The sequence below is a fragment of the Perognathus longimembris genome, chromosome 5 (assembly GCF_023159225.1).
Source record: "Perognathus longimembris pacificus isolate PPM17 chromosome 5, ASM2315922v1, whole genome shotgun sequence".
Classification (NCBI taxonomy): Eukaryota; Metazoa; Chordata; class Mammalia; order Rodentia; family Heteromyidae; genus Perognathus; species Perognathus longimembris.
Window position 1 is genome coordinate 36810060 of NC_063165.1, and position 17121 is coordinate 36827180.

General features: G+C 34.8%; 1 protein-coding gene across 7 annotated transcripts in view; it reads left to right on the forward strand.

Moving 5' to 3' along the window:
* The window catches only part of Bbx (BBX high mobility group box domain containing), a 224176-nt gene that overhangs the window by 42370 nt on the left and 164685 nt on the right, over nucleotides 1-17121 (forward strand). The gene's annotated exons all lie outside the window — the stretch shown is intronic.

The following is a 17121-nucleotide window of genomic DNA, read 5'->3' on the forward strand; positions in this document are numbered from 1 at the left end:
TTCATTCTTCAGTGGTATTCTTTCATTAGCGTCCTCCTATCTATTCAGAGTCATTTAGTGCAAGCAATAATATTTTTCATTTTTAAACTTTCTGTAGCCATTTCCAGGATTCAAGATTCTTTTTATATCTATCCAGAAGATTTTGAAGTACATGTAAAATACATGTCTGATGCAAGCACGATAGATCTAATCTCATACAGAGAGCTGCAGTATCTAAATCTTGATTCATTGCCACTTAACTATGTTATAGCTGGTTACTTGATGCCTGTGTTTAAGCTTCAATTTTCTACCACTACTCTGGTAAAAATGCTACTCTGCTGTATTGTAAGGATGAAATTTCATAATTATAATGACATTAGCTCTTAACTAACAAATTAGGTCCAGTGTATCGAGAACTATATGATCTTAATTTTACTCACATTATCTCATAACTTTTTTACAATAAACCTAAACTCCTAAGAACTGCTCTTGACAGTTTCTCGGTATCTTATTCCCTGAAACCTACTAATTTTGTTGTTCTAGTTGTTGAAATTCATTGCAAAAGCAAATATTTGATCACCAGTTTTACTTCTGACTTCTCAAATATAACCAAATTAGCAGAATTTTCAGGGAAGTTGTGTTTGGTCTACCTCTGTGTTTCTTACTACAGTGATTTATTTTTGTCCATTTTTTTTTTCTGCTCAGTGTTTGGTTCCCTCATCCCCCGTGTGTGTGTGTGTGTGTGTGTGTGTGTGTGTGTGTGTGTGTGTGTACGCATGTGATGTATGTGCACATGTACTTTTATCTACTGAGCAAAATTCATTAACTAGATAACGATTGATGAAGTCTCTCCTACTTGCCATTCTGTTCTGGACATTTGCTTTCTCTGATAGTGTGTTTATTTTATGAAGAAATCATTTAACTACATAATATGAAAGAGAATGTAAAGGTTATGTGAAATTATGTCATCTTGGACTAATAGACTGGAAATATTACTCTGAAAGTACACTGCCTTCTTTAAGGTACTTTGGGTGATACAATTATTCCTGAACAGAATCACTATGTGCTCATAAGCACATCTCACAGTGTCTCCTGAATGCTGCTGAACTGTATTGTTCAGATAATCCTTTCTTTAGTTCTAAGAAATGAATCACAATGAGTTTGTTGCATTTATGTATGCATGTGTGTAAGTATGTATGTGTGTATTTTTTTGTGCCAATTCTGGGGCTTGAACTTGATTCTCTTACTTTCTCCCAACTTTTGCTCACATTAAAATGAGCTAATAAATTAAAATTTACAAAACTTCTAATAACTTTGTTTTGAGAAAACTAGTGCCTATTAAGTAAAAGCCTGTTTTACTAAGATTGTTATTATTTACAGAAACCAAAAAATGGCTGAATTTGATGTGAAATTGATGTGAATTGATGTGAAAGCAATGAATATTAGTTAGCCATATGTCTAGATGTTACATAATCAAACTCTTAACATGTTGCTTTATTTTTTGTAACTTTTGAATCATTACTATGTTTATAAATTCTTTTAGAAAAATGCTAAAATTAACATCCATATGGTGTAATCATTTCAGCGTTTAATATACAAGTATGTAAACAAGCTGATTTTTAAGTAGCATTTAAATAATCAACCATTCAAATAAAAATTATCTACTAAAATGTGCAAAGAAAGCTAATCTTTTTCTTTAAACACACTGATTTACCTCTGTTGTTAAAGTAAAGGACTCATTTTAAAGAATGTAAAGCAACCAAAACAACCTCCAGTAAGTAATGTCATCACCAGCCCACTATTTTGTTAATTTTGTTTTTAAAATCAGTTTGTGCCTTCAGTTTACTATGGCTCTGCAATTACATTTATTTGTTTTCTAACCTATTTAAAAGTTTTAGTAAATTTGCTACAACAGGTTTTGAATCTTAACTTAGCAACAAACAGATTAATCAAGTAAAGACAATGCTAATATTATATTCAGTCTTAAATCATTCTGGGAATGAAATCACATAAGTAACCTATATTAGTTCAACCATTTCTCAGTGTTCTAATGATTATAATACTTTAATATATACATGGGTTAAATCTGAAGAACATTAGAAAAGAATCAAGTAAGTTAAGTTTAATGGAGACAAGTATTTTTTTTTTTTTTTTTTTTTTGGCCAGTCCTGGGCCTTGGACTCAGGGCCTGAGCACTGTCCCTGGCTTCTTCCCGCTCAAGGCTAGCACTCTGCCACTTGAGCCACAGCACCGCTTCTGGCCGTTTTCTGTATATGTGGTGCTGGGGAATCGAACCTAGGGCCTCGTGTATCCGAGGCAGGCACTCTTGCCACTAGGCTATATCCCCAGCCCCAAGAGACAAGTATTTTTGAAGACCTAATTTTACAAATGATTGGCTATTAAAGTTATATAATTCTTTGGAAATTATGAAGCATAAGGATCATGTCACATATTTTGATACTCCTGAACCTAGCTCAGTGTTATGTATAACAATAAATGCTCATTATTTGCTGAAGTGAGATAAAGAAATTATTCACTTTATCTTAATGAAATAAATTTGGAACATATCCAATAATAGTTAAGAGTAGCTTTTCGGTCACCATTATTAGAGTAGATGAAGCTGAATGGTGAAGAATAATTCTTGACTCCTTTTTTTTGGCCAGTCCTGGGCCTTGGACTCAGGGCCTGAGCACTGTCCCTGGCTTCTTCCCGCTCAAGGCTAGCACTCTGCCACTTGAGCCACAGCGCCGCTTCTGGCCGTTTTCTGTATATGTGGTGCTGGGGAATCGAACCTAGGGCCTCGTGTATCCGAGGCAGGCACTCTTGCCACTAGGCTATATTCCCCAGCCCTTGACTCCTTTTTCTGTGTTGACTTTCCAGATTTAAAAAAAAAAAAATTCTCAGAAGGAGTGACTTAGTGCTATAGAGGGCAATGTCAGCCAACTCAAGTGGACTTTTCTGGGTTAGTGGGGTAGTACAATAGTTGCTATTGTCTCTGTGTCCACATAGGTTTGACACCAAAGCTTCTGACCACTCTCCATTAGAATTGTTTCAGACTTAAAAAAATTGAGGATAAAATGGAAGGTATATTGCAGTAACTCATGTAAATCCACTAGTAAACTGCCAAGTAAATGAAAGCAGTTTCTATCCTTATCAACTCTTATGGCATAACCAAGTCCATTGTAACATTTTTGTCTCAATGAACTTGATGATTAAGTTTCTTCTAATAATTTTTCACTGTTTTCTAGCTGTGTAATTTCAGTTAAAAAATAGCAAAATCTTCCATTACCCTACTGTCTACTTTTCTTCTCTTTTACCGCTTTATGAAGACATAGACTATTTTGTGCACCAAATTATGAGGCATTTATAAACTTAGACAATATTTAAAATGCCAGTTAAGATTAGACATTCTTTCATTTTGTTTCTGATACTTATAGACAGTTACCTAGTGTTCACTTGATTCTATTACTTTTTTGGTAAATAAGATAATTTTTGTATTATATTTGGCACTGAGTGTCATAAGTTTTCACTTAGGAAAAGAATTGCCATTTTAAAGTATGTCAGTTCCTGTCAAAAATACAACATTTGCTGTCCATGATGATTATCTGATAAGGATGGAAATATCTGTATTGTTAAAGAAGCACAGAATAATGATAGTTATGGCATTAATTTTTATTAAAACAGCATGTCATCTAGCCATTATTTTTTAGTTTTGAGGTTTTAGATACTTGGAATTTCCATGGCGGACACAGTGCTTAAATAAAAATCATATCTTTACCATGTATAGTTCTATGCACCTTTACTCCCACTACTTGGAACACTGAATAAGGTAAGACGATTACTTGAGCCCAGGATTTTGGAGCCAACCAGCACAATACAAGTGAGACTAATACTTAAAAAAAATTTACAATATTACAGTATTATAACTTTTAATTTATTATTGGTCATTATACTAACTTAATTGGATACTTTTAATAGGTAGTCTTTGGATAATGTATTGTCTAAAAAGTTTTAATCGGCATTAATTTATCAAGTTTTCTTTATATATAAATGAGGCATTTATGCTAGAAATGGTGAGGATGCTAGTACTAAAACTTTTATGTATGTATGTATGTATGTATGTCTCACAATCTAAAATATGATGAGGGAACAAAAAAGTGATGCAGACTAAGGAAACAAAGTTAGTTTGGAAAAGAATAAAAACATAATGACACCAAATGTTGTATGTATTACTTTCCCATCTATATTCTCATTTGATTTCTCACAATGGACTGTTGGTAATTAGGATTGCTAGTGTTTGTCATTGTAGAAAGGGAAAAGGTTTGTAGAAAAGGTTCAGGTAACCTCAGTGAAATGCTGTACTTGAGGTGGTTCATAAACTTTAATGCTGTAATTAGAACCTAGCCCTGATGCTGTTAGTTAAACTTAATGGCTATTTGTGATTTTTGTTGCTACAAATGTAAGTGATTTTTAAAATGTATTTAAGAATCAAAACACTGCCTACATTTTGTTGGATAGATAATTAATTGACTGTGTGTTTGTGTGTGTCTGTGTGCTGGGGCTTGACCTCAGTACCTTGCTCTCTTGCTCAGCTTTTTTGCTTAAAACCTGTGCTCTACCACCTGAACTATACCTCTACTACAGGCTTTTTGCTGATTAATTGGAGATGAGTGTTTCTTAGATTTATCTGCTTAGTTTAGCTTTGTTGAACCATGATCTTCAAATCTCAGCATCCTCTAGAGTTGGAAAAATTATGCGCATGAACTACTAGCAATTGGCTTATGGACTTATTACCTAGAAAATAAGTTACTTGAAAGTACTCAGCAACTAATCATTTTAATTTATGATTAAATTAATTGATGACATGGAGACAGTGTTTTCAGTTTTCTTGTAGAAATCGTTGTATAATGTATAGTTTAGCTTGTTTGTTATTTGAATATAAATGCGAAAACTTGAAAAGATTATACAGTTATGAACAAAACAATTAAGTGGACAGTCTTAAGTTGAATAAATATGTAATTCAAATTTACTGATGTATTTCTACTCTTTCACTGATTTTTGCTACTGTCTGACTTTGGTTCCTTTTAAAGTATAGATCATCATTTTTCATGAAGATCAAACTATTAATTGATTTAGCTGTCTATCTAGTAATTGTTTCTAGTAACTTAAGACATTAGGGTCTTCATCAGTCTTTTGCTAGAAGGAACTGTCCAAAACTTTGGGTTTTATTTTTTCCTTAAAGCTCTTTATAAACATTGAATCACAATAAAAGCTATTTATTAATTTATCTTCAGGGGCAGATGATCAAAGCTAAAGCCTATGCAAGCTAGACAAATACTGTACCACTCAGCCGTATCCTCAGCCTGAAGATACTTACTTTTTATGTTGCCTCTCTAAAAGGCACTAAAATATACTACCATAAACCTTATTAATTAAAACAGAAAAATGAAATGCTAACACCACTCTAAAGAGGTGGGAGGGACCATTGTATTAGACCATTGGTATGATTATGAAGCACCTTGTAACAGGTAGTGGCAAATAAAGATACCTTTTGGTTTTAAATTGGTTGAAATAACCAAGTGAAAACAGAAGGAAGGATTTGAACATGTAGTTGTGCTATCTTCCTAGGGGAAGACCTTACCACATACATTAAGTTAAGGATGCATGATTTTGGGCATCTTGCTTAATCTCTTTAAATCTTGTCATTCTTATCTAGAAGTGAGATAATAGTTATGCCTGCTTCATGGACTGTTAGGTATAAGTGAAAACTGAGTAAGCATAGTGAGAAAAGATGGTTACAAAGGCTTCCGAGGTTCTTGGTACATGGTATTTTCTAAGTAATTCATTACAGGAGAAGTAGGTCTTATTGGGGTGATTATCTTGAATGAAAATTAACACTTGAAGTTCAGCAGAAGCAAAGGAAAGATCATGTGAGTGACAGGTAGATCCTCAGACTCCTAAAGGCTTAGCAACTGATGTGCTGTGGGTGTTGAAATAAGGGGACACAGATAACAGTGATGGTTCAGTCATGGGCTGTTAAGAGAGTTCTCTTTTATACCAAGAAAGTAGTGTTATAGAAATATCAGTGAGGTATAGAAGTACAAAAACTTGTTTTTATTTGACACGTTTGTGTAGTGAATGTGTGTCTAACATTCACTATTTTTAAATGCTTTGGTAAGGCTGTGTTATGGGTTCTATTGCTTAAGCAATTTTAAATTTCAGTACTGATTTGTTTAACTAGCTGTTGTTCTCTCCAAGCAGTTAAATGATAATTTTCTGCCATTGCTATATTTTTTTGTAAGAATCAGGTCTTCTTTAAGATAAACTGTGCCTAGAAGCATGGCCAGGTATATTCCTTGCACACTGTAAGAGGGAGACATGGGGGGAGTAGTCAGGAAACATGTAGGTGGGAAGGGTTTCCTGTTTCCAGGCAACAGCGAGGAGCTACAGACGGAAAGCAACTCGAACATAAATTCATTCAGGAGGGGACATTTTACCACCCCGCCTTCTAGGCTGTGGGGACAGACTAGACTCTGGAAGAGAGGGTGTTTAAACTTCATTTGTCAGCAGGTAAAGTTATTAGAAACCATTTCTCATTAGATTTCCTGTATATAGAAAATATCACATACTAATAGCCAGGTTAGAATCTTACAATAATTAAAAAACAGTAGCATCTGCATTTGGCTTCTTTCTCCTTTTCCAGAAGCGCAAGGCTTTCTGTGGCTTCATTTTCCTGCCTGTCTGCTTAGAGAGCAGAGGGGGCTCCTGGCTCCAGAGCTGGCTCTTTCTCTGTCTGACTCCATCTGCAGGAAGGAGGGAGAAGAACAGCACATTGGGTTCTAGGAGAGGCCCTTCCTCCTTAGGAAGCCAGCCAGTCCAAAGGTTAGCAGTGAACTAATGAGGGGAGTCCCCGTGGCTCTGAGAATGGGCTTGTCCCTTGCTTACCATGTTTCCTTGATGTTTCCCCCATCTCTTGAAATGCAAGACAGCGGTAGACATTGGAGTATAGGAGGCAGCTTTCAAATCAGGATGGGGTTGATTTTGAGGGCATCAGAGATATGGAGATAGATGGTTGCTTAAATATTGATCCCCGCGGCCCCCCTTCCCCCCCCCCCCCGAAAAAGATTTTAGAACTAGTTCCTAGTTCTATCCTCCAGCCCTCATGTCTGGGTAAGAATATTACACATGCTGAGAACTGCTTGTGTGGAAGGTATACGTTCTCTTCTTGCTTTCAGATTGTGTTTGCTCTGATGTCATTAAGGTGGGCTGCTTTTCTTTTAAAATTTGCTTTTGTTTTTGATTACTGCTTTAGTTTAAAAGTTTCCTCAAAAAAGAAAAAGTATTTTTTTCAAAATTGAAGTCAGATGATAGGTCTTGCAAAGGACCAGTAGAGATGATGTACTGGGATTTGTTCTCCAATCAGACATGAAGAGAAAAGCTGGTGCCGTTGTTTGAGAGCATGCTTGGGACCATTGCATGTTTTATCTCTCAGCTTCAGCTTGGAGTCCCTGTAGTCACTTTTCTGAGACTCGATGCCTTACACCCACTCGTTACTTACAGGGTCACAGAGAGAGCTGCCCAAATGCTTAAGCAAACACACAGGATCCAAGCTTTATAGCTTTACATCAGATCTCCTCTCGACATGCAACCAAGAATGAATCACTTCTTGAAGGGTCTAATCTGTCTCCTTATTGTCCTATCCGGAAAGGGTCACATTATTTAAGAGTAACTCCTGAGAGCCTGGCAGGTCTTTTCAAACAAATGTTGATGGATGCTCTGCAATCCCTCCCATTCAAGCAGATTTCTTTATGCTTCTTTTTATGTAGACACTTAACCTATGTTTCGGGTGCCTCTTTTATTACCAGAGAGAGAAAGTTAAAAGAGTTTAATCCTCATTGTTTATATGAGTTTACTCTTCCCCAGTTTTCACACTGGGCTTTTAGTCAGGGATAGATAGAGCTGTCTCCCCCCCCCCCCCAAACCCCACCCCCGTGGATTGCGTGTCTTTAGTGTTACTAACATTTCCTATTGGCTTAAAAAAATCTAGTTTTAGGAACACAAGTCAGTTCTGGAACATCTTTGTGTGTGTGTGTGTGTGTGTGTGTGTGTGTGTGTGTGTGTGTGTGTGTGTGTGTGTGTGTGTAGCAGTAGATTTCCACCATCCCTATAACTTTGGATTGTCCTTAAGAAGTTCATTTTAAATCAGCACAACAGATTTTAAAATCCACTACGTTTTTAAGTGTAAAAATTGAGTTACTCAGTAACTGGCTCATGTATATAATTCTGACTACTGAGAAGGCTGGGATCTGATTATTATGATTCAAAGCCATCCAGGGCAGGAAAGTTTGTGAGATTCTTATCTCAGCTAATCACCAAAACAACTGCCCGTGGAGCTGTGGTTCAAATGGTAGAGCACTAACTTTGAACATAAAAGCTCAGGGACAGTGCCCAGGCCCTGAATTCAATCCCCAGTAATGGCACACATATGTAAAAAATTGAGTTACTTAAGACATTATATAGATAATCTAGATTGCCTATATATTGATAACTTGACATATAATTTCAGATATAGAAAATTATGAAAACTAATGTAATCAAAATAAATCCTATCATCTTATTTTAAATGAAAAATAATGAATCTTGTCTGCTAGAGTTTATGTTGTCTATCTGATTTTTAGAAATATTGCTTCTGTTGCTATAGCATTTTAGACAGAAGATAAGTCTTAAATGCACAGAATTTTTTTCTTAATTGAAAAAATGACTGTCGTTACTATCATACTCCGACATTGCCTTATGTCTTATTTATTTATTTATTTATTTATTTATTTATTTATTTATTTATTTGCCAGTCCTGGGCCTTGGACTCGGCCTGAGCACTGTCCCTGGCTTCTTTTTGCTCACGGCACTCTGCCACTTGAGCCACAGCACCACTTCTGGCTGTTTTCTATATATGTTGTGCTGGGGAATCGAACCCAGGACTTCATGTATGGGAGTCAAGCACTCTTGCCACTAGGCCATATTCCCAGCCTGCCCTATGTCTTTTAAATACTCAAATTGTTATCTTATGTGAGCACCTATAACAAAATATATTTTAATGATGTACCTTATTTTCTTGCAGATTCCAAAGAGGTTTCCATGTGAGACTTGTAAAATAATGGATATCAATTGTTTTAAACTTGTTTTATTATCAGTAACTAAGTTTACTAAAAATATGTTGTATTATAGGTATGTTAGCAGGAACTGTCCTAAAATTTAAAAATATTAAGTAGCCAGTATGTTAAATAAGAGTAAATTTCGTGATTGGAGTCTTCTGCAATTTCCAAATAAATGTTTAAACATGGGAAACCTAAAATCATCCTGATTTCTTTTTTGAGATTAAGTCCTTTAGTTATTTGCAAATGAATTCTTGAATGAGTTTTGCATTAAGACAATCTATATTTTACTAGAAGCAAAAGCAAAGTTTCTAATTCTTAAATGAAGCTGATAGCTTTTTCTTAAAACATTGTTAATCATGTTTTCACATTATTGAGCTTTTATGAATGATTACACCTGTTATATACTTATTATTACATAAAAAAAAGTAAGACCTTTTTCTCCTCTGTATCCTAGGAAAGGAGTGATTTTTCTTTATTTCATGTGAATCCTTTTTGGAAATGCAGGCCAGTCTTTAATGATTCCCCTTCGGTGATCTTTCATTTGCACCATATATCTATCAAGTCTAAGTAAAGTCTCCTATTTCTTCATTCTATCTTCAGGGAGTAACAATGCTTAGCATATACTAGATAGTAATAATTGTAGAATTAAGGAGAGATTTTTAAAAAGTAGCTTTGAGCATAGAATCATATGCCAAATTATAATTAATAGTTTGCTAATTGGTTTCCTCTGTGATGGGTATGAGCTGGTGATGTTTTTAGTTTTTACCTATTGTACCCAATTTTTATTTATTTAGTTTTTTTTTATTTTACCAACAGGAATTTAAGGTAAGGATTGAGTTAAATATAAAATACATCACTTAGCTGTAAGCAACAGGGCAGAATTTACGCAATTTATTACATCTCATTTTTAATCATATACTATGTCCTCTAAGGTATAGTTACCATGTGTTTTTAGAAAAGAATTATGCTATGTTATTAATAGCACCATTAAAATTTTTAGTAGAATTTAGATTACCTTTATACACTACTATTGCTTATAGTGATATATAGAAGATAAGTAAAATACTTTTTTAAAAAAACAATCTTTTTTTTTTTTTTGCACCAGTCTGGGCCTTGGACTCCGGGCCTGAGCACTGTCCCTGGCTTCTTTTTTTGCTTAAGGCTAGCACTCTGCCACTTGAGCCACAGCGTCACTTCTGGCTGCTTTCTGTATATGTGAAGCTGGGGAATTGAACCCAGGACTTCATGTATTCAAGGCAAGCACTCTTGCCACTAGACCATATTCCCAGCCCTTAAAAAAACAATCTAACTTTCAAATATATTAAAGATTTAGGCAAAAGCAATCATTTCTTAATTGTTAAGGGTATGAGATAGTTGGCTAATTTTTTGTTGTTGATGATGGTTATCTGATAGACATATTTTAACTTTGGCTTATTTCCTTTTGTCACTGTTTTTGATTTCTGTACTCTGTCTTGTATATAAGTTTATCTGATTTGAGGAGGGGAAGGGGAATCACAGAAACGTGTTTATGACAAAGGGTGAACCAATTCAGCAGTGATACTCAGTAGACACTATGTTGGAAATGAACTTTACAACTTGGGTGGGGGAAGAGGTGTTAGGAAAGGAAAAAGTGAGAGAAAATGAGGAGGAAGCTAACAATGTTCAAAAGAAATGTACTCATTACCTGACTTAAGTAACTGTAATCCCTCTATATCACCTTTACAATAAAATTTAAATTAAAAAGTGAACAAAATTATGAGCTGTTACCTTAAAAAGAAAAGAAATATATTAAATATTCTCTGTAGGCAAGTGCTTAATATTGCAAAATTACTTTTGAAATATTGAAAGTAATTGTGCAGTTTTTACCTTAAGTATGTTTAGTGTACATAAATACCATATATAGAACTGTTTTCTAAATGTTACAAATTTTGCAACATTTTTGAAATATTTGAAAAATAATTGCAATTTTTACCTTAAGTATTTTTAGCATACATACATACATAGAACTGTTTTTTAAAGCTAATATTTTTCTCTTTTGTTTGAGCCATGTAATTAGTTTAAATCCATGTTTTAAAAATATTTTTTTTCTATAAAAATATTGAAGGTGGTCTGGGAATGTGCTTTAGTGGTAGAGTGCCTGCCTAGCATGCACGAAGTCCTGGGTTTGATTCCTCAGCACCACATAAACAGAAAAATCCAGAAGTAGTGCTGTGTCTCAAGAGGTAGAGTGCTAGCCTTGAGCAAAAAGAAGCCAGGGAGAGTGCTCAAGCCCTGAGTCCAAGCCCCAGGACTGACCAAAACAAAACAAAACAAAACAAAACAGTTGAAGTTATGTTTTATGTATATGAGTCCTAGTTGGCCAATTAAGTAACCACGTTGAACATCCACAGCTACTAAGTGCCACACAATTAGTACTAATTTTAAGATAACTTTTAGTTGTAAATTCAGTTATTGTCAAAGGAGTATTCTGTTTTCAAGCTCTTGGCTTATAAATAAGGTCCTATTCCTACGTTAATGTTAATGTTAATGTTTCATTGCTGAAGAGATAATATTGCAGTTAGATTATGTTTAGTGTCTAATTCCAGATCATTTGTCTAATTCTAGAACATCTATCTATGTATCTATGCATCTATGTATGTATGTATGTATGTATGTATGTATGTATGTATGTATGTATCCATCCATCTTTCTATCTATCTAGTTTTCTAGTACTTGTACTCAGGGCCTTCTCTTACCTTTTCTGCTTATGGCTAGTGTTCTACTTAAGCCACACCATTATTTTGCATGTAAATTGGGATTTGTCTTTCTGGACGGAGTATGATTTGTAATCCTTAGATCTCAGTCTCATGAATTACAGATTTGAGCCACTAGTGTCTGGCTTCAGAATTTTTTACTTTAACAACAGTAAATTTTAAGCTTTCCAATAATTTATTTTCTTGATAGATTTTAACAGAGATAATTTTACCCTTTTGTTGATTTTGTTTTTATAAATATGTAAAATGGTCCTGTTGCAGTAAGGATTGATAGAATTACGTGGGCATAATCTATGGAGATGTGTTTTGCTCTTTGCTGTACTGTAACACTGTGTCATGCTGTTCTTTTGAGAATACTATTTGATTGAATATTGTTCCTATTTTCCTTTTCTTATCATTTGACTCTCCTCAAAGCGTTTAGGAGCCTAGTTATATGATTTGCCATTACATACTGAAAGAATTATGATGTACTTGCAACTAGGATTACAGTTTTGATTCAACATGTTGGGAAGTTTACAGGCCTGCCTTAAATATTGGGATCAGGTGAGTTTAAATCAAAACAAATATTGGCCATATGGAAGATTTTCAGTTTATTTTATTTTATTTTTAGCATTTACAGTCTTGTATTTTGAATAGTTAAAAGTCATATAAGTAGACTGCCTGATTAATTGGGGTATTTCTGTGTTAGGTTTCATGGTATAAATTTTAAACTTTCAAAAAAATTGGAAAAGGAGCAGCAAAGAACCCTCCTACCTCAAGAAAACAAACAGGGCTGGGGATATGGCCTAGTGGCAAGAGTGCCTGCCTCGGATACACGAGGCCCTAGGTTCGATTCCCCAGCACCACATATACAGAAAACCGCCAGAAGCGGTGCTGTGGCTCAAGCGGCAGAGTGCTAGCCTTGAGCGAGAAGAAGCCAGGGACAGTGCTCAGGCCCTGAGTCCAAGGCCCAGGACTGGCAAAAAAAAAAAAAAAAAGAAAACAAACAAACAAAAAACAATGAGTATGGGTTGGAAAGAACCTTGCAATTCAGCTTAATTTCTTATGAATGAGGAGAAGTAGCATGAATGATTTACCTCTTATTACCAACAGTGTAGGACATTTTAGTAATTAATGATGAGTTTATCATTTCAAGAGTAAATGGATTCATTATGAGTAATTTTAAAATCTTAAGTTCAGGTTTAATAAATATTTACTCTAGAAACTTAGAATTCCAGCCCAGTGGTAGAACACTTGCTTATTAGCAAGTTCAAATCCTGGTTTCAATCTCTAGCACCATAAACAAAAAATTTTAGTATGTTAATAGTCTAATATCTGTTTGAACTTGGGTAGTTGAATGATTCTAAAGAACAGTCTTCAGCTTTCACTTTTTGGAGCTAATTTTTATGGAGTTGCTTTGTTTAGAAACAAAATTAGCCAATCATTTTAATCCTCAGGATAAATGGTAATTATAATACAATACCTTTAGTACTTCTGAATGTCATTCATCTAATTTTCAGTTGGTTTATTTTTATCACCTAAGTCAATTTGCTTACATGACAGGTTTTTTCCTTTATTTCTACGTACTTTTAAAATTAAAGTTAATGGTTGTCCACTTAACTTGTTCAGCTCATTCATTCTAATATTCCTGTGTGAAAACTCATTGCTGGATGCCTGGGATCACAGCTTGTATCCTAGTATTCTATGGAGGGCAGTATACATCCAATAATTAAGTATACAGTCATTTTAATTCAAATTGACATACTTGTTTAAAGGGAGAAGAATGGAGCAGAGTGAGAATTATTCCTTTTGACTATACTAAAACCTGATAAGCAAGAAGGTCTTTTTTGAGGACTTCTTTGTTTTAGTCGAAATGTTAAGAATTATTGACTTTTGGAAGATAAAGATGCAGAGGAGAATATAAGAACAAATTTGAGTGGTCAGCTGGTATTAACAGTACCCAGTCTGACAACTGACCATGGAAACAGGAGGGAGATGTGGAGAGAATGTCCAATTGATAATCAAACTGTAGAAAACAGTAGGTGAGGGCATAGACCATTATTTCAGTTATCGACGTGGAGACAATTAGTGTATATGCAGAGTCATTTTGTAGTGGCTAAGGAAACAGTAGGAAGGAAGAAAAAGATAATAGTTGCTGCTGACAAAATGTTTTACTTGGAAAGTAGAAAGTGAGAGAGAATAGTATTGGAGATTGGAGAACAGACTAGTTATTAATGATAAGGTAGATAGGCTATTTCCTTACACATCAAATGGTAAAAAAATAAAATAACTTGAGAAGCTAATGAAGACTTACTCATCTGTAAAATTTTTGAAAACAAAAGTTTAAATTGTTCTTTTTTTTTTTTTTGGTAGTGCTGTTTTATATAAGAACCAACCCCCCCCCCCCCCAAGTTTCAAGGCCATAAATTACTATTACCAAAATTGCTATTCTCTTTCTTTTTTCTCCTGCAACTATTTCCTTTAGAAAATGTTATATCAAAGTATCTAATATTTACTTACCCTAAATCACTTACTCATTTCACCTTCACTAGTTGAAGACCAACAAAGAGTTGGAAACTGATGGCTCTTGCTGTGGGAATTAACAACCTCCTTGGAAGAAATAAAATTTACAAATTAAATTGCTTAGTTATAATTTGCAGTTCATCCATCCCTTCCATCACCTGTACATGCCTTAGCATACTGCACTTATTATGTGCAGAATCTCTGCCTTCAGTAATTGTTTTACAGCAAGCTGGCAAAAAATTAAAATAAAAATAAAAAACAGCCAAAAAATAACATTGTTTTCCTAATGTATGTCACTGACAGACATTATCCTCACTCTTTAAAAAACTTATTTCTTTTCCTTCTTATTCATATAGAAACACCTTATTGCTTTCTATTCCAGTGTCTTGAGCAGCTGAGCGACTTGAGTGAGTCAAAGCTGGTGCTGGTTAGCTTTCTAAGGAAAGGGAACATAAACCAGATCTTCCGAGATGGTTAGGCTTAGAGGGGGTAGAGAAAAAGGAGTGAGTACAGAATGGATAGGTGAGAGCTGTATGAATAACAGATCACAAAGTGAAGGAAGGAATCTGGAATTTAGGGGCAGAAGAATGTAATGGAAGGACTGAGGTATAGGAAGGAGGATCAGTAAGAAGGCTAGTCTGGATTGAGTAGCCATATTTTGTTGGAGGCAAGCCAGGAGCTAATGTTTTTGGAATGAGATATAAGAGAGAGAGAGAGGAGGGATATGGCATATATTGCTATCAGAGAAGCAATTTAGTTACAGGCATGAGATCTGGAATCACATCTTTAGGTTCAAATTCCAGTTTGCCTCTCTAAACCATGTAACTTGGCTCAAGATGCTTCATTTCTCTGTACCAGAGTTTCCCAGTTTCAGTGTAAAAATATATGTGCACATCTAAATTCAACCATTATAATAATGTTCATTAGTACTTTTGATAACATAAGTAAATGCTGCTTTTTTTTCTCAAATGTAAGTGAATAAAATGAGTGGGGTAAAAATTGAACATAGAACACAACCTAATGGTGTAGTTTCTATATATGTGACAGAGTCTGGGACATACAAAACACTATAAATAAAAAAATGTCAGTGGTGTGTGATGATTATGGGTAGTGTTTCTTTATTTTAATAAAAATTACATATTATCTACTAATCAACATATCCACTAATGCATGAGTATGAGAATTTAATACCAAGCTGGATAAAATAATATAGCTTAGAAAGAATATATCTTACGTTGCCAGAATTAGGGGTGATATGTTTTATCTAGTTATTTTCATTTTTACCATTTAACCTTCACCCGGAAAGTCATTTGGACTTTTGAAATACTGCAACAGAAACATGAGACATCGTTTGATGGTGTTTATCTTATTTTTTAATGCAAAGTTGATTTTAGTGAAAGTAAAAATAATGTAAATTCTTAAGAACTTAGGGAAATTCTATACCTTTTTTCGTTTTTTTCTTGCCAATCCTGGGGCTTGAGCTTCTTTTTGCTTAAGACTAGCACTCTACCACTTGAGCCATATAATTCTAACAAGGGAATTATCTCATCTTAAAGACTTCCTGATAATTTAGTACATCCTTTAGCACTCTTGTTGGATAGTTTGTGTTTGGCCTATAGCAGTTCTAATAGTAGCAGTTAACCAATGTGAAAGGGTTCCTCTGACAAGGAAGTTATACAATAGATAAACAATGTCCCCTGAGCTAGTTTTAAGTCATCATGGGACATATCTTTTGTTTCACAACTGGATACCAGGCATAAGACTCTAAACTAGACTCAACCCAAAGAAATCCTTTTTAATTTCCCCAGCTTTTTGTCAGTGAGGTAAATCAGTAATCCACTAAATCCTTACCATTTCTGGTGATCTAAAGACATGGATTGGGAGATGGATTCTAGAGCAGTTAAAGTGGCAAAGGAGATTGTGAAGGTTTGAGTCTGAGAACTTCCCCCTTGAAAACTTTCAACTAATCTTCCTGTTAGCATTTCAAAATACAACAATATGTTTCAGGTGCTGGCATTTGAGAAAAAGAAAAAAAAAACACCATAGGAATGGAGAAACCATACACCACAGCTGAGTAACTAATGGTGTGTGTGTGTGTGTGTGTGTGTGTGTGTGTGTGTGTGTGTGTGTTGGGGTCAATCGTGCTCTATAATAGTGATAGCTGCAGAAATTTTAAGAACATAAAGAAAGCAGCCTAATTCTGCTATGTGACTCTGCCAATCTGTTTAAATGGATAGGAAGGAAACAAAAAGCCTTTAGGTTTAGCCGAAGACATAGAAGAAAATAATGTGGATTAAAATCCCACAGAATTACTCAAAGGAACTTACAAATAATGTTGTATGAGTATATGATTTAAGATTGCTAAAGTAATAGAATTATAGCCCAGTAGTTAAGAGGGGTGTTTTGGGGGACTCTGGTATTTTCAGAGGCAATTTTTTTTTTTTTTAATGTGCCTGTGTCAGATCATCAATGATGGCTGACTAAAATGGTCACATTTTTCCCTCAGTTACATTGCCATTACTAGATTTTTGCTATTTTTTCCTTTTATTCTCTTATACACTGTATACAATTTAACAATTACAACCTTGTTTTTTGTAAAAGACCAAGTCTCTTACCATCTTTCCCCCCTTTTAGTAGCTTATTACTTTTTCTTTTTCTTTTTTTGCCAGTTCTGGGGTTTGGACTCAGGACCTGAGTACTGCCCTTGGCTTCTTTTTGCTCAGGGCTAGCAC